Here is an 18,260-nt window from a genome sequence, read left to right as displayed (position 1 = left end):
TAAGTTTCGCTTTGCTTTTTTCTTGTTTGTTATTTTTTCTGTCCAGCATGCTTATGTGAATTTTGCCTTGCTTGCTGGAAGCTCTGGGACGCAGAGGGGCGCCTCCGCTCCGTTAGTCGGTGCGGAAGGTATTTTTCCCTGCACTCTCTGTGTGGCTTTTTTAGGGTTTTGTGCTGACTGCAATGTGACCTTTCCTATCTTCTGTCTGTTTAGTAAGTCGGGCCTCTCTTTGCTAAATCTATTTCATCTCTGTGTTTGTGATTTCATCTTACTCACAGTCAATATACAGTGAGGCAAAAAAGTATTTAGTCAGTCAGCAATAGTGCAAGCTCCACCACTTAAAAAGATGACAGGCGTCTGTAATTTACATCATAGGTAGACCTCAACTATGGGAGACAAACTGAGAAAAAAAAATCCAGAAAATCACATTGTCTGTTTTTTTAACATTTTATTTGCATATTATGGTGGAAAATAAGTATTTGGTCAGAAACAAAATTTCATCTCAATACTTTGTAATATATCCTTTGTTGGCAATGACAGAGGTCAAACGTTTTCTGTAAGTCTTCACAAGGTTGCCACACACTGTTGTTGGTATGTTGACCCATTCCTCCATGCAGATCTCCTCTAGAGCAGTGATGTTTTTGGCTTTTCGCTTGGCAACACGGACTTTCAACTCCCTCCAAAGGTTTTCTATGGGGTTGAGATCTGGAGACTGGCTAGGCCACTCCAGGACCTTAAAATGCTTCTTACGAAGCCACTCCTTCGTTGCCCTGGCGGTGTGCTTTGGATCATTGTCATGTTGAAAGACCCAGCCACGTTTCATCTTCAATGCCCTTGCTGATGGAAGGAGGTTTGCACTCAAAATCTCACGATACATGGCCCCATTCATTCTTTCATGTACCCGGATCAGTCGTCCTGGCCCCTTTGCAGAGAAACAGCCCCAAAGCATGATGTTTCCACCACCATGCTTTACAGTAGGTATGGTGTTTGATGGATGCAACTCAGTATTCTTTTTCCTCCAAACACGACAAGTTGTGTTTCTACCAAACAGTTCCAGTTTGGTTTCATCAGACCATAGGACATTCTCCCAAAACTCCTCTGGATCATCCAAATGCTCTCTAGCAAACTTCAGACGGGCCCGGACATGTACTGGCTTAAGCAGTGGGACACGTCTGGCACTGCAGGATCTGAGTCCATGGTGGCGTAGTGTGTTACTTATGGTAGGCCTTGTTACATTGGTCCCAGCTCTCTGAAGTTCATTCACTAGGTCCTCCCGCGTGGTTCTGGGATTTTTGCTCACCGTTCTTGTGATCATTCTGACCCCACGGGGTGGGATTTTGCGTGGAGCCCCAGATCGAGGGAGATTATCAGTGGTCTTGTATGTCTTCCATTTTCTAATTATTGCTCCCACTGTTGATTTCTTCACTCCAAGCTGGTTGACTATTGCAGATTCAGTCTTCCCAGCCTGGTGCAGGGCTACAATTTTGTTTCTGGTGTCCTTTGACAGCTCTTTGGTCTTCACCATAGTGGAGTTTGGAGTCAGACTGTTTGAGGGTGTGCACAGGTGTCTTTTTATGCTGATAACAAGTTTAAACAGGTGCCATTACTACAGGTAATGAGTGGAGGAAAGAGGAGACTCTTAAAGAAGAAGTTACAGGTCTGTGAGAGCCAGAAATCTTGATTGTTTGTTTCTGACCAAATACTTATTTTCCACCATAATATGCAAAAAAAATGATAAAAAAACAGACAATGTGATTTTCTGGATTTTTTTTTCTCAGTTTGTCTCCCACAGTTGAGGTCTACCTATGATGTAAATTACAGACACCTCTCATCTTTTTAAGTGGTGGAACTTGCACTATTGCTGACTGACTAAATACTTTTTTGCCCCACTGTATGTGGGGGGCTGCCTTTTCCTTTGGGGAATTTTCTCTGAGGCAAGATAGGCTTATTTTTCCTATCTCTAGGGCTAGCTAGTTCTGAGGCTGTGACGAGGCGCCCAGGTCATGTTAGGAGCGCTCCACGGCTATTTCTAGTGTACGTGATAGGATTAGGGATTGCGGTCAGCAGAGGTTCCACTTCCCAGAGCTTGTCCTGTATTAATGTGCTATCAGGTCTTTTCTGGTGCTCTAACTACCAGATCCACTATTTGTTCTAACTACCAGATCATAACAGTACAGCTGGCCAAAAGTATTGATGCATCTCAATAGAGGGATAAGTGAAGCTCTGAGACCATTTTTTTTTCTTTGCAGCGTGTTCTGTCTCACTTTTCCCCTTTACCTCTGGGTGGTTCAGAACACAGGTGTAGACATGGACATTCAAGGTCTGTCCTCTTTGATGGATAATCTCACTATAAGTGTACAAAAAATTCAAGATTCTGTGGTTCAGAAACCGATCTTAGAGCCTAAGATTCCAATTCCTGATTTATTTTTTGGTGATAGATCTAGGTTCTTGAATTTCAAAAATAATTGTAAATTGTTTCTAGCTTTGAAACCTCGCTCCTCAGGTGATCCTGCTCAACAAGTAAGGATCATTATTTCTTTGTTACGTGGTGACCCTCAAGACTGGGCATTTTCCCTTGCGCCAGGAGATCCGGCATTGTGTGATGTGGATGCGTTTTTCCTGGCGCTCGGATTGCTTTATGACGAACCTAACTCTGTAGAGCATGCTGAGAAAACACTGCTGGCTTTGTGTCAGGGTCAGGATGAAGCAGAGACATATTGTCAGAAGTTTAGAAAGTGGTCTGTGCTCACTCACTGGAATGAATGTGCCTTGGCAGCAATCTTCAGAAAGGGTCTCTCTGAAGCCCTAAAAGATGTCATGGTGGGATTTCCCATGCCTGCTGGTCTGAATGAGTCTATGTCCTTGGCCATTCAGATCGATCGGCGCTTGCGTGAGCGTAAATCTGTGCACCATTTGGCGGTACTATCTGAGCACGGGCCTGAGCCTATGCAGTGTGATAGGACTTTGACCAGAACTGAACGGCAGGAACACAGACGTCGGAATGGGCTGTGTTTTTACTGTGGTGATTCCACTCATGCTATCTCCGATTGTCCTAAGCGCACTAAGCGGTTCGCTAGGTCTGCCACCATTGGTACAGTACAGTCAAAATTTCTATTGTCCGTTACTCTGATTTGTTCTTTGTCTTCCTACTCTGTTATGGCATTTGTGGATTCAGGCGCTGCCCTGAATTTGATGGACCTGGAGTATGCTAGGCGCTGTGGTTTTTTCTTGGAGCCCTTGCAGCATCCTATTCCATTGAGAGGAATTGATGCTACGCCTTTGGCCAAGAATAAGCCTCAGTACTGGACCCAATTGACCATGTGCATGGCTCCTGCACATCAGGAGGATATCCGTTTTTTGGTGTTACATAATCTGCATGATGTGGTCGTTTTAGGGTTACCATGGCTACAGGTCCATAATCCAGTATTGGACTGGAAATCTATGTCTGTGTCCAGCTGGGGTTGCCAGGGGGTACATGGTGATGTTCCATTTTTGTCAATTTCGTCTTCTACTCCTTCTGAAGTTCTGGAGTTTTTGTCGGATTATCAGGATGTATTTAATGAGCCCAAAGCCAGTGCCCTACCTCCTCATAGGGATTGCGATTGTGCTATTAATTTGATTCCTGGTAGTAAGTTTCCTAAGGGCCGATTGTTCAATTTATCTGTGCCTGAACATGCCGCTATGCGGAGTTATATAAAGGAATCCTTGGAGAAAGGCCATATTCGCCCATCGTCATCACCGTTGGGAGCAGGGTTCTTTTTTGTGGCCAAGAAGGATGGTTCTTTGAGACCTTGTATTGATTACCGCCTTCTTAATAAAATTACTGTCAAATTTCAGTATCCTTTGCCGTTGCTGTCCGACTTGTTTGCTCGTATTAAAGGGGCTAGTTGGTTTACCAAGATAGACCTTCGAGGGGCGTATAATCTTGTGCGTATTAAATGGGGCGATGAATGGAAAACAGCATTTAATACGCCCGAGGGCCATTTTGAGTACCTGGTGATGCCATTTGGGCTTTCCAATGCTCCATCAGTATTTCAGTCCTTTATGCATGACATCTTCCGAGAGTACCTGGATAAATTCCTGATTGTGTATTTGGATGATATTTTGGTCTTTTCGGATGATTGGGAGTCTCATGTGAAGCAGGTCAGAATGGTGTTCCAGGTCCTTCGTGCTAATTCCTTGTTTGTGAAGGGGTCAAAGTGTCTCTTTGGAGTTCAGAAGGTTTCATTTTTGGGGTTAATTTTTTCCCCTTCTACTGTCGAGATGGACCCTGTTAAAGTCCAGGCTATTCATGATTGGACTCAGCCGACATCTGTGAAGAGCCTGCAAAAGTTCCTGGGCTTTGCTAATTTTTATCGTCGCTTCATCGCTAATTTTTCTAGTGTTGCTAAACCGTTGACTGATTTGACCAAGAAGGGTGCTGATGTGGTCAATTGGTCTTCTGCGGCCGTGGATGCTTTTCAGGAATTCAAGCGTCGTTTTTCTTCTGCCCCTGTGTTGTGCCAGCCAGATGTTTTGCTCCCGTTTCAGGTTGAGGTTGATGCCTCTGAGATTGGAGCAGGGGCTGTTTTGTCGCAAAGGAGTTCTGATGGCTCGGTGATGAAGCCATGTGCTTTCTTTTCTAGAAAGTTTTCGCCTGCTGAGCGCAATTATGATGTTGGCAATCGAGAGTTGTTGGCCATGAAGTGGGCATTCGAGGAGTGGCGTCATTGGCTTGAAGGAGCCAAGCATCGCGTGGTGGTCTTGACAGATCACAAAAATTTGACTTATCTTGAGTCTGCCAAACGGTTGAATCCGAGACAGGCTCGATGGGCGTTATTTTTCTCCCGTTTTGATTTTGTGGTTTCATACCTTCCGGGATCTAAGAATGTGAAGGCTGATGCCCTGTCAAGGAGTTTTGTGCCTGACTCTCCGGGTGTTTCTGAGCCGGCAGGTATTCTCAAAGAGGGGATAATTTTGTCTGCCATCTCCCCTGATTTGCGGCGGGTGCTGCAAAAATTTCAGGCTGATAGACCTGACCGTTGCCCAGCAGACAAACTGTTTGTCCCTGATAAATGGACTAGCAGAGTTATCTCTGAGCTTCATTGTTCGGTGTTGGCTGGGCATCCTGGAATCTTTGGTACCAGAGATTTGGTGGCTAGATCCTTCTGGTGGCCTTCTTTGTCACGGGATGTGCGTTCTTTTGTGCAGTCCTGTGGGACTGGTGCTCGGGCTAAGCCCTGCTGTTCTCGTGCTAGTGGGTTGCTTTTGCCCTTGCCGGTCCCGAAGAGGCCCTGGACGCATATTTCTATGGATTTTATTTCGGATCTCCCCGTCTCTCAAAAGATGTCGGTCATTTGGGTGGTTTGTGATCGCTTTTCTAAGATGGTCCATTTGGTACCCTTGTCTAAATTGCCTTCCTCCTCTGATTTGGTGCCATTGTTTTTCCAGCATGTGGTTCGTTTACATGGCATTCCGGAGAACATCGTTTCGGACAGAGGTTCTCAGTTTGTTTCGAGGTTTTGGCGATCCTTTTGTGCTAGGATGGGCATTGATCTGTCTTTTTCCTCGGCTTTCCATCCTCAGACAAATGGCCAAACCGAACGAACTAATCAGACGTTGGAAACATGTCTGAGATGCTTTGTTTCTGCTGATCAGGATGATTGGGTGTCCTTTTTGCCGTTGGCTGAGTTTGCCCTTAATAATCGGGCCAGCTCGGCTACTTTGGTTTCGCCGTTTTTCTGCAATTCTGGTTTCCATCCTCGTTTCTCTTCAGGGCAGGTTGAGTCTTCAGACTGTCCTGGTGTAGATACTGTGGTGAATAGGTTGCAGCAGATTTGGACTCATGTGGTGGACAATTTGACATTGTCCCAGGAGAAGGCTCAACGTTTCGCTAACCGCCGGCGCTGTGTGGGTCCACAACTTCGTGTTGGGGATTTAGTTTGGTTGTCGTCTCGTTATGTTCCTATGAAGGTTTCCTCTCCTAAGTTTAAGCCTCGTTTCATTGGTCCGTATAAAATTTCTGAGGTTATCAATCCTGTGTCATTTCGTTTGGCCCTTCCAGATTCTTTTGCCATCCATAATGTGTTCCATAGGTCGTTGTTGCGGAGATATGTGGCGCCTGTGGTTCCATCCGTTGACCCTCCTGCTCCGGTGTTGGTTGAGGGGGAGTTGGAGTATGTGGTGGAGAAGATTTTGGATTCTCGTATTTCGAGACGGAAACTCCAGTACTTGGTCAAGTGGAAGGGTTATGGTCAGGAGGATAATTCCTGGGTTTTTGCCTCTGATGTTCATGCGGCCGATCTGGTTCGTGCCTTTCATTTGGCTCATCCTGGTCGGCCTGGGGGCTCTCGTGAGGGTTCAGTGACCCCTCCTCAAGGGGGGGGTACTGTTGTGAATTCTGTTTTCGGGCTCCCTCCTGTGGTCATGAATGGTACTTCGGCTGGTTCTGTCCATGGACTTTCTCTGATGCCTGTGGGTGTTTCTGAGTTTCCTTCTACAGGTGACGAGGCTAATTCGTTAGTGGGCTGCTCTATTTAACTCCACTTGGATCCTTGTCCGATGCCAGCTGTCAATGTTGTAGCATTGGTCTAGTTCGCTCCTGGATCTTCCTGGTTACCTGTTTTCTCCAGCAGAAGCTAAGTTTCGCTTTGCTTTTTTCTTGTTTGTTATTTTTTCTGTCCAGCATGTTTATGTGAATTTTGCCTTGCTTGCTGGAAGCTCTGGGACGCAGAGGGGCGCCTCCGCTCCGTTAGTCGGTGCGGAAAGTATTTTTCCCTGCACTCTCTGTGTGGCTTTTTTAGGGTTTTGTGCTGACTGCAAAGTGACCTTTCCTATCTTCTGTCTGTTTAGTAAGTCGGGCCTCTCTTTGCTAAATCTATTTCATCTCTGTGTTTGTGATTTCATCTTACTCACAGTCAATATATGTGGGGGGCTGCCTTTTCCTTTGGGGAATTTTCTCTGAGGCAAGATAGGCTTATTTTTCCTATCTCTAGGGCTAGCTAGTTCTGAGGCTGTGACGAGGCGCCTAGGTCATGTTAGGAGCGCTCCACGGCTATTTCTAGTGTACGTGATAGGATTAGGGATTGCGGTCAGCAGAGGTTCCACTTCCCAGAGCTTGTCCTGTATTAATGTGCTATCAGGTCTTTTCTGGTGCTCTAACTACCAGATCCACTATTTGTTCTAACCACCAGATCATAACAGGATGGTATGTGTAAAGAGCTCCATGGAGTAACCCATTGTGTCGCCTGCTGCATCCTTCTCTGTTGTTGTTTTTGCTGAAGAGGACAAGGAAGCGACTTGTCCCTGACCGTGAACATCCACTAACGACGCGCTGCTTTTACATTTACCAGTTTCAAAAGAGGAGGCAAAAGAGCTAGAGGCTGAGTCAGCAAGGTAAGCCAAAACTTGCTCTTGCTGCTGCGGCTTTAAAAGCGGTTTTCCTACTCCCAGAAAAGGGAGCGTTCGAGGCCTTCTGTAGCCACTACCAGACGACGAACCTGGCTCCACAGCTCAAGACTTAGGTGGAATATTTTTTTTCCCACGACCACCTGATGCTCCACTACCACTACCATCATTACCAGCTGACAATGAACGCCCACGGCCACGACCTCTTCCACCAGACTTCCTCATTGTTGTAAAAAATTAACCAAAGTAATGGTATTTGTTGCTGTAAAACAACTTACACGGTGAGCTATAACTTCAGTATGATTTAGATATCCCTTTACAGGTGGGTGAGACCGCAAGGAAAATCAGGCACAATGTTACACACTCTGTTTTCGGTGGCACCAAATGAGAGAGATGCCACACACGCAGGACTGTCACTCAAGCACAAATGTCAATATTGATCTCCCACTTTTTTTTTTATTTTTTCAGGGAGAATTTAGAAACCAAATAAAAAAAAAAAATAAATAGGCTTTCTATGGCCCACTATTTGAGAGACAGAGATGGCACACCCAGGAGTCAGGAATGGCACACAAGCAGAAAGGCCAATATTAATCTCCCACTGATTTTTTTTTTTTTTCAGGGTGAATTTAGAAACCAAATAAAAAAAAAAAATAGGCTTTCTATGGCCCACTATTTGAGAGACAGAGATGGCACACCCAGGAGTCAGGAATGGCACACAAGCAGAAAGGCCAATATTAATCTCCCACTGATTTTTATTTTTTTTTCAGGGAGACTTTAGAAACCAAATTTTAAAAAATGATTTTTTTCAGGGAGAATTTAGAAACCAAATAAAAAAAAATGATTTTTCAGGGAGAATTTAGAAGCCAAATAAAAAAAAAGATAGGCTTTCTATGGCCCACTATTTGAGAGAGAGAGAGATGGCACACCCAGGAGTCAAGACTGGCACACAAGCAGAAAGGGCAATATTAATCTCCCACTGATTTTTTTTTATTTTTTCAGGGAGAATTTAGAAACCAAATAAAAAAAAAATAGGCTTTCTACGGCCCACTATTTGAGAGACAGAGATGGCACACCCAGGAGTCAGGAATGGCACACAAGCAGAAAGGCCAATATTAATCTCCCACTGTTTTTTTTTTATTTTTTCAGGGAGACTTTAGAAACTAAATTTAAAAAAATGATTTTTTCAGGGAGAATTTAGAAACCAAATTAAAAAAATTATTTTTTTCAGGGAGAATTTAGAAACCAAATTAAAAAAAAAATAAATAGGCTTTCTATGGCCCATTATTTGAGAGACAGAGATGGCACACCCAGGAGTCAAGAGTGGCACACAAGCAGAAAGGCCAATATTAATCTCCCACTGATTTTTTTTAATTTTTTCAGGGAGAATTTAGAAACCAAATAAAGAAAAAATAGGCTTTCTATGGCCCACTATTTGAGAGAGAGATATGGCACACCCAGGAGTCAAGACTGGCACACAAGCAGAAAGGGCAATATTAATCTCCCACTGTTTTTTTTTTATTTTTCCAGGGAGAATTTAGAAACCAGATAAAAAAAAATAGGCTTTCTATGGCCCACTATTTGAGAGAGAGAGATGGCACACCCAGGAGTCAAGACTGGCACACAAGCAGAAAGGGCAATATTGATCTCCCACTGATTTTTTTTTATTTTTTCAGGGAGAATTTAGAAACCAAATAAAAAAAAAAAAAGGCTTTCTATGGCCCACTATTTGAGAGAGAGAGAGATGGCACACCCAGGAGTCAAGACTGGCACACAAGCAGAAAGGGCAATATTAATCTCCCACTGTTTTTTTTTTTTTTTCAGGGAGACTTTAGAAACCAAATTAAAAAAAATGATTTTTTCAGGGAGAATTTAGAAACCAAATAAAAAAAATGATTTTTTCAGGGAGAATTTAGAAACCAAATTAAAAAAAAAAAATAGGCTTTCTATGGCCCACTATTTGAGAGAGAGAGATGGCACACCCAGGAGTCAAGACTGGCACACAAGCAGAAAGGGCAATATTAATCTCCCACTGTTTTTTTTTTTATTTTTCCAGGGAGAATTTAGAAACCAAATAAAAAAAAAATAGGCTTTCTATGGCCCACTATTTGAGAGAGAGAGATGGCACACCCAGGAGTCAAGACTGGCACACAAACAGAAAGGGCAATATTAATCTCCCACTGATTTTTTTTTTTTTTTTCAGGGAGACTTTAGAAATCAAATTAAAAAAATGATTTTTTCAGGGAGAATTTAGAAACCAAATAAAAAAAAAATAGGCTTTCTATGGCCCACTATTTGAGAGAGAGAGAGATGGCACACCCAGGAGTCAAGACTGGCACACAATCAGAAAGGCCAATATTAATCTCCCACTGTTTTTTTTAATTTTTTCAGGGAGACTTTAGAAACCAAATAAAAAAAATGATTTTTTCAGGGAGAATTTAGAAACCAAATTAAAAAAAAAAAAATAGGCTTTCTATGGCCCACTATTTGAGAGAGAGAGATGGCACACCTAGGAGTCAAGACTGGCACACAAGCAAAAAGGCCAATATTAATCTCCCACTGATTTTTTTTTATTTTTTCAGGGAGAATTTAGAAACCAAATAAAAAAAAAAATAGGCTTTCTATGGCCCACTATTTGAGAGACAGAGATGGCACACCCAGTAGTCAGGAATGGCACACAAGCAGAAAGGCCAATATTAATCTCCCACTGTTTTTTTTTTATTTTTTCAGGGAGACGTTAGAAACCAAATTTAAAAAAATGATTTTTTCAGGGAGAATTTAGAAACCAAAAAAAAAAAAAAATAGGCTTTCTATGGCCCACTATTTGAGAGAGAGAGTTGGCACACACAGGAGTCAAGACTGGCACACAAGCAGAAAGGGCAATATTAATCTCCCACTGTTTTTTTTTATTTTTCCAGGGAGAATTTAGAAACCAAATAAAAAAAAAATAGGCTTTCTATGGCCCACTATTTGAGAGAGAGAGATGGCACACCCAGGAGTCAAGACTGGCACACAAGCAGAAAGGCCAATATTATTCTCCCACTGATTTTTTATTTTTTTTTTTTCAGGGAGAATTTAGAAACCAAATAAAAAAAAAATAGGCTTTCTATGGCCCACTATTTGAGAGAGAGAGAGAGATGGCACACCCAGGAGTCAAGACTGGCACACAAGCAGAAAGGGCAATATTAATCTCCCACTGATTTTTTTTTATTTTTTCAGGGAGACTTTAGAAATCAAATTAAAAAAAATGATTTTTTTCAGGGAGAATTTAGAAACCAAATAATAAAAAAAAAACTTTCTATGGCCCACTATTTGAGAGAGAGAGATGGCACACCCAGGAGTCAAGACTGGCACACAAGCAGAAAGGCCAATATTAATCTCCCACTGTTTTTTTTTTAATTTTTTCTGGGAGAATTTAGAAACCAAAAAAAAAAGGCTTTCTATGGCCCACTATTTGAGAGAGAGAGAGATGGCACACCCAGTAGTAAGACTGGCACACAAGCAGAAAGGCCAATATTATTCTCCCACTGATTTTTTTTTATTTTTTCAGGGAGAATTTAGAAACCAAATAAAAAAAAATAGGCTTTCTATGGCCCACTATTTGAGAGAGAGAGATGGCACACCCAGGAGTCAAGACTGGCACACAAGCAGAAAGGGAAATATTAATCTCCCACTGCTTTTTTTTAATTTTTCCAGGGAGAATTTAGAAACCAAATAAAAAAAAAAGTAGGCTTTCTATGGCCCACTATTTGAGAGAGAGAGATGGCACACCCAGGAGTCAAGACTGGCACACAAGCAGAAAGGGCAATATTAATCTCCCACTGATTTTTTTTTTAATTTTTTCAGGGAGAATTTAGAAATCAAATTAAAAAAAATGATTTTTTCAGGGAGAATTTAGAAACCAAATAAAAAAAAATAGGCTTTCTATGGCCCACTATTTGAGAGAGAGAGAGATGGCACACCCAGGAGTCAAGACTGGCACACAAGCAGAAAGGCCAATATTAATCTCCCACTGTTTTTTTTATTTTTTCAGGGAGACTTTAGAAACCAAATAAAAAAAATGATTTTTTCGGGGAGAATTTAGAAACCAAATAAAAAAAAATAGGCTTTCTATGGCCCACTATTTGAGAGAGAGAGAGAGATGGCACACCCAGGAGTCAAGACTGGCACACAAGCAGAAAGGGTAATATTAATCTCCCACTGTTTTTTTTTTTATTTTTTCAGGGAGAATTTAGAAACCAAATAAAAAAAAAAAAATAGGCTTTCTATGGCCCATTATTTGAGAGAGAGAGATGGCACACCCAGGAGTCAGGAGTGGCACACAAGCAGAAAGAGTAATATTAATCTCCCACTGTTTTTTTTTAATTTTTTCAGGGAGAATTTAGAAACCAAATTAAAAAATAAATAAATAGGCTTTCTATGGCCCACTATTTGAGAGAGAGATGGCACACTCAGGACTGGCACACAAGCCCAAAGGCCAATATTAATCTCCCACTGTTTTTTTTTTTTCAAGGAGAATTTATAAACCCCACAAAAAAAAACAGAAAAATAAAAAGGCTTTCTATGGCCCACTATGTGAGAGAGATGGCACACACAGGGATGGCACTCTAGCAGAAATGCCAATCTTAATCTCCCACAACTTATTTTTTTAGGGAGAATTAAAAAAAACAGGGACTGTCCGACAATTACTATCTCCCTGCAGTAATCTCAGCCAGGTATGGCAGGCAGCAATAAGGAGTGGACTGATGCACAAATTAAATAAAAAGTGTGGACAAACAAACAAGATAGCTGTGCAGAAAGGAAGGAACAACAGGATTTGTGCTTTGAAAAAAGCAGTTGGTTTGCACAGCGGCGTACACACAGCAATGCAGCTATCAGGGAGCCTTCTAGGGCAGCCCAATGAGCTACAGCGCTGAGAAAAAAAAATGTAGCTTCCACTGTCCCTGCAAACAAAAGGTGGTGTTGGACAGTGGAAATCGCTACAGCACAAGCGGTTTGGTGGTTAATGGACCCTGCCTAACGCTATCCCTGCTTCTGACGAAGCGGCAGCAACCTCTCCCTAGGCTCAGATCAGCAGCAGTAAGATGGCGGTCGGCGGGAACGCCTCTTTATAGCCCCTGTGACGCCGCAGACAGCAAGCCAATCACTGCAATGCCCTTTTCTAAGATGGTGGGGACCAGGACCTATGTCATCACGCTGCCCACACTCTGCGTTCACCTTCATTGGCTGAGAAATGGCGCTTTTCGCGTCATTGAAACGCGACTTTGGCGCGAAAGTCGCGTACTGCATGGCCGACCCCGCACAGGGGTCGGGTCATGCCAAAAGTCGGCGACTTTTGAAAATGAACGATCCGTTTCGCTCAACCCTAGCAGTGACTGATTAAAAAGCCCTGTAGTAGTGGGGGAGATGTGTCAGTGTGTTCTTGGAAGCAGATAGGGCAGTTGTCTGCAGAGCTCTCTCTGTGTGGAGCCACACAATGGCTAAAGGAACCAGAGAGACTGACACCCTGCGTCTTGGGCTGTCTTATGTGTACCCAGCTGCACTTCAGAGGATAAAGAGTGCAGTGCGCTGAGTGAGTACAGAGACTCGTTACCGGCGTGCGGTCACACAAGGAAACTGGACAGAGGGAAGTTCGGCCTGTGTATTGACTGCATCATATAGCCATGCATTATTAATGGACTCTATGAAGAAGCTGTATACTATATTGACTGTGTGAAGTAACACAATAAAAGAACGCTTTGTTTGAACTTGCTTGGGTCACTGCCGTTTCACTGTGTATGGTCCTACCGCTGCATCACAATATATATAGCTTTTTTGCCATAAAAGGAGAGGGGCCTAGACTCATTTCTTGTACAGGGGCCCCAATCTGTCAGTGTCTGCTTCTGCTCTCAGCAATAAGTTTAGGAAACTTCTGAACTGTGTGTACTGCCCCTTTAAGAAGCTGCGAGCGAGCTCTCCCTAGGCGCATTGTCAGGAGACCTGTGCAGTGTGTGCCGGCTATGGGACATGGGAGCTGCAGTGGGAACTGGAGCAAGGGAAACTACAGAGCGATCGTGGGAGTGTGCATGACGCCGACACCACAGCAGGAGAGGAATAAAATGACTGTGTCACCATCCTAAGAACTGATGGGGAACAATGGACTTTGCCCTCAGTGAAATCAGCTACACTTAAGGTACCGTCACACTAGACGATATCGCTAGCGATCCGTGACATTGCAGCGTCCTGGCTAGCGATATCGTCCAGTGTGACAGGCAGCAGCGATCAGGATCCTGCTGTGATATCACTGGTCGGGGCAGAAAGGCCAGAACTTTATTTCGTCGCTGGACGTCCCGCTGACATCGCTGAATCGGCGTGTGTGACACCGATTCAGCGATGTCTTCGCTGGTAACGAGGGTAAACATCGGGTTACTAAGCGCAGGGCCGCGCTTAGTAACCCAATGTTTACCCTGGTTACCATCGTTAAAGTAAAAAAAACAACCACTTCATACTTACCTACCGCTGTCTGTCCCCGGCGCTCTGCTTCTCTGCTCTGGCTGTGAGCACAGCAGCCGGAAAGCAGAGTGGTGACGTCACCGCTGTGCTTTCCGGCCGCTGTGCTCACAGCCAGTACAGAGAAGCACAGCGCCGGGGACAGACAGCCGAAGGTAAGTATGTAGTGTTTGTTTTTTTTACTTTTAGGATGGTAACCAGGGTAAACATCGGGTTACTAAGTGCGGCCCTGCGCTTAGTAACCCGATGTTTACCCTGGTTACTGGCATCGTTGGTCGCTGGAGAGCGGTCTGTGTGACAGCTCTCCAGCGACCAAACAGCGACGTTGCAGCGATCCGGATCGTTGTCTGGATCGCTGCAGCGTCGTTTAGTGTGAAGGTACCTTTAAAGGGAAGGATTGTGCCTTATAGTGTTGGCTTGAGGGCCTTTTTTCAGTGAGGCCAAATAAATCCGAAGGAATGCTGCTTGCTTAGGAGAAAACCGGGGTCAGTGTCTCTCTCGAGAAAAAGAAAAGGACTCCAACTGGTCTAGTCTAAGTAATGTGCAGGATGCCAACTGGTGTGGTCTAAGTTATAAGCAGGAACGTCTTGATGTGTTTTAGGTTTTGGATGGCCGAGGACAGCCATTGTTAAAGAAGGGAGAAATGTAAGGAGATGGACATATTTCCCACATTCCCCCTTAAAGGATAAGTGTAACATATTGTGTAATGTGAATTGTGATATGCGTTAATATTGTGTTTTGTGTCTTGCCCGACAGTAGGGCGAGTTAGAGTTAAGTTTGGGATTAGCCTGAAGTGTGAGGGGCTAAGCTGAAGGGACAGGGACAGAAACAGCTTCTAGTCAGAATGTCAAAAAGGACCCAGGGTAGAGTAAAAGTAGACCTATGGTCTAGACAACAGCAGTGCCACATGATTTGGATGTCCCTAGTGATCGACTGGAGATGAGTCCAAGGGAAGGACGTCTAGCATTACGGTCCAGAGTTTATAACTCCAATTGGTAACGGACCAAGACAGGACAGAGTATGTTAGATGAAGGGAATGCCCGGGATGGGTGTTCCAGAGCATCAGGGACAGAGAGGTTAAGTACCGTCCATACTGGCAATATATAGTTCCCTAGAAGAGAAATAAGACGCAAGTTGATTAAAGGACTCTTGCTAGTTGGACTGTGGTACTGAGTTGGGTTGTGGTGAAGTAGTGAGAATGAGAAATGATGAAGATAGAGGACAGGTGAGTAAAGAGGAAGGAACTGTGTTTGGAAAATGATATGTATTGTGAAAGAAACGTTCATCAAGATGTGTACCCGTAATTTACTGTATATAATCCCCCCAAGTTAACGTTCAGTAAAAAGTTCATTTTTGACTGGTGATCTCCCTCCTTGAACTTTACAATTCAATGCCCCTGGCCAACCAAAGTCATCGGTTACACCTCCAGCCAGGACCCTGACTTTCATGTGATGTGCCGGGGCATAAGCCACGAGTACCTTGTGTCAAGATCCTGTCAGCACCGAAGCACTGTCACGGCTGAACAGGGTGACTCACCCACACTACAGGAGGACCCGGGGTCAGATACCATAAGGAAAACTCAGACAGACGGGACCTGCACAGCGTGCTGAGTATGGTAGAGAACAGGAGGACCTGCGATCATGTGACCACAGGAGGTGGGGCTTAGCGTCCTGCTGCTGGAGATGAGTGTAAGTCTCTACAGGGAAACTGAAGTAAAGGAGAGGGGAACTCAGGTCGGACAGGCGGGGGTCATACACAGAGAGGGAGGCGCAGTACACAGGGGCAATCAGAAGAATAGTCAGGACGTAGCAATAGATCAGAAAAACCAGAACGGGCAATAGACAGTACAAAAACAGCAGGCAGAAATCACAACAGTGACAGAACCAAATCAGAAACCAAACAGACAGACTAGTACTTGCACAAAGCAGAGGCACACCAGGGTCAGACACACTCAGCCAATGGTCAGAGTATAAACGACAAGGACTGACCTCAGAGTGAGGCTATAAAAAGCCTCCCAGGACCCAGAAAGAGGCCATAAGAGTTAACCCTGCAACTACCTGACCCGAGCACAGTAAACCATGACACCTTGCCCATGGCTACCATGTTACATACACAGCTTGTGGGGCACCCCCATGGGGCCGTGGGATACTCGGTACCAGGTCCTTCGGTTCACAGGGGGATGTCACGGTGGCTGACCCGGTCCGTGGCCCTGGGACATCCGTTTAAAAGGGAAAGGTCTTTAAAGGGGAAATGTTCGTGACGCCACCTGTGGTATTCAGTCAGGGTGACCAACGCTGCTTTAAGGGGTCCACTGGGGTGATGTTATGGCAGCTAGATGGTATACCTTTCCACAGGTGAAGTATGTCCCCAGGGTTTCCCAGTGTGTAGATGGTGAATGATGAATGGCGCAGTGAAGAACGAGGACACAAGGTTGCAGTCTCTTTACCTTTACTGAAGACTTCAGCATCCACAGTCCAGGGCACCAGATCACATGGTAGGCAGAGTCCGGCTGGTTTGGAGGCAAGTCCAGAGTTCCCTTGTCCAGGTGGAAATCAGTAACTTTCCTCTAGCGCTGCAGTGTTGTACTCCCTTACTGCTAAGCTTCTCATAAGGTCCACACAACTGTTGTAGATGTTATGTCTCTCTCTCTCTGTCCCCCGGATAGGATAGGACAAACCCGTATGACTGGTGGCTTGAGGCGGTTTATAGGGACTCTATCATGCCCCAGCCTCTAAGGTTGCCACGGTGCCTCCTGGGTGTAGGGCGGACAGGTAACGTGAAATTAGCTGTCCTGCCAGTCTCTGGAGCAAGGCATAAAGGGTCGTTGCTCCCTCAGTATTCCAGCTACCGGGATTCTGCGCCTCAGAAGGAGGCAGCCTGTGTAGGGCTGGTCCCCTTCTGATATCCACTCCTTTGCTATGACTTCTTTGCACGCTCGCTGCAATAGACTTCTGTCTTCGATGTCTCTTTCTAGGAGCTGCAGCTCTGAGGGCATGCACAGCTCCGTGTCCTTCTCCCTCGATCTCTGACAGGATCCCATCCCTGCCAGGGACCAACTACCTGAGCGAAGCTCAGCCAGCAACTAGCTTTCCCTACAGGTCAGCAGTTTTACCTAAGTGTGGGGAGTGACCTAATAAATAGGAGCAAGAGCTCCCCCTGGTGTCCTGGAGTGTGAAATGTGTTGCATGTTTGTGATACCTGGATGCAGTTGTCCTTCTTTGCCTCCAAACATAACCTAGAGGAGAATGATATTACTGCAACGACCAGGACCCTGGGGCGCTGCACTTGCAAACACTGTTCTGAAGCTGGCCTGATTGTGGGTTCGGACCGCAGGCACAGCCAGGCCTCTGGCCTCAATGTCAATGTTCAGGAGCACACAGCCCTCCAGGAAGTGGGGAGGCTGAGGAGTGGTGCGCTTCTGAAGAAAGAAGATTAGACAGCCCCTTTAAGGAATAACCATATCTTCTATTCTTTACTTAAACATTCCTTGCGTGACCATTGGAGTTAACCTGGGGGAAGGGAAACCTGTGCATGACGTCTCCCGAGTAATGGGGGCATTATCATTGCCAATCATCAGGTTTCCTGGCTCCTCTATATGTGACTGTCTTTGCAGCCTTTGCAGGGATCCAAATGCCTGTAAATTTGTGAATAGTCTGTAAAAATAGGACATCTTTTTCTTTTTTTTCTTGGGGATGGGGGTGAAAAAAATTGTTTTTCCATGATTTTTTGAAGCTGGAGAAACTTGGACAGGTTATCAGTGAATCCTACACTATTCAGCTGTATTACTTTTATTCATCTGCTAATGTCAGCTTGTTGACTGACTCCAGGAGCTTTTTGATGGTTTTGGGATCCTTGCTGATGGTCTTAGCAGTCTGTTTGTGGTCTTTATCAACTTTTTGAAGGACTTAGGGCTTTAGATTGGGTTTCTGCAGTATGCAATGTAGGTGCGGTGAGTAAAAAGAAACAATAAAAATATATGAAAATAGAGAAAAAAATAAGATAAAATATAAAAATGCAGGGTGTTACTGTTAGGAGTCGAGTTTCCTCTGCTGCACAGGGGGAATCTCGATCCGTCTCCGCTGCGGTCTCCAGCCGCAGTGGAGTCTGCTCAGCAGGGACGTCGATCCCAGCGTCTCGCTCAGTCTGACTCTGTGCGAAGAGTTGCTGCTGCTTCTCCAGTCTCTGCCATTAGAGTCAGTGCTGGTCAGCAGCGAGCGGACTTCTCTGGGACTAAGTCCTTGTCTGCACGTACTGAGCATGCCCAGGGTAAGATCTCCCGTTGGAGATCGAGGGTCATGTGCTCAGGCTCTGCAGCACATTCCATTGGTCCTCTTGGCAGGTCTTGGAAGCGCAAAAGTGCTGTAGCCACTTCCTGTGCTGCAACTATA

Source organism: Ranitomeya imitator, chromosome 2 (genome assembly GCF_032444005.1).
Source record: "Ranitomeya imitator isolate aRanImi1 chromosome 2, aRanImi1.pri, whole genome shotgun sequence".
Classification (NCBI taxonomy): domain Eukaryota; kingdom Metazoa; phylum Chordata; class Amphibia; order Anura; family Dendrobatidae; genus Ranitomeya; species Ranitomeya imitator.
Note: the sequence above shows the minus strand (reverse complement) of the source record.